Consider the following 533-nt stretch of genomic DNA (forward strand, 5'->3'; position numbering starts at 1 on the left):
GTATTTCCAGGGCTTAGTACAGAGATACTCAAAAGACATAATTTAAATGAATGAATTTTGGAGATTGTATAAAGGAGGGGGGAAAGGAAGCTAGAAGGCAGGAATGGCTCAACCCTGAGCTCAATGCCTCTACATGGAAATTCCCAAGAGTGCAGTAGACCTTTGCTTTCAATGACAGCTCATGGTTTAAGTCTTAGTTGTAGCATGGGACTGTTTAGGAGACAGGGCCTGCAAAGGCGGTAAGACGTAAAGTCTTATTACAAAGATAGCATCTCATTGCTCTTTGAATTATTATTATTAATATTATTCTTTATTATTTTACCTCAATCATGCTGAGTATCCCTTATCTGGCGGGGCCAGAAATGGACATACACTTCTGTTTCAAAAGCCTGGATGTTCAGAGTACTTAATTTAAGCAGCTTTATCTAAATTAGGCAAGAAATGAGAGTCTAGTGATTGTTGAGAGATTTAAGATTTTATCCGCACCTTGGGCTTAGCCTGAGCCCATTCTGAGTGGAGAGCAGACTCCATTC

The sequence above is a fragment of the Propithecus coquereli genome, unplaced genomic scaffold (assembly GCF_000956105.1).
Source record: "Propithecus coquereli isolate 6110/MARCELLA unplaced genomic scaffold, Pcoq_1.0 Scaffold38, whole genome shotgun sequence".
Lineage (NCBI taxonomy): Eukaryota > Metazoa > Chordata > Mammalia > Primates > Indriidae > Propithecus > Propithecus coquereli.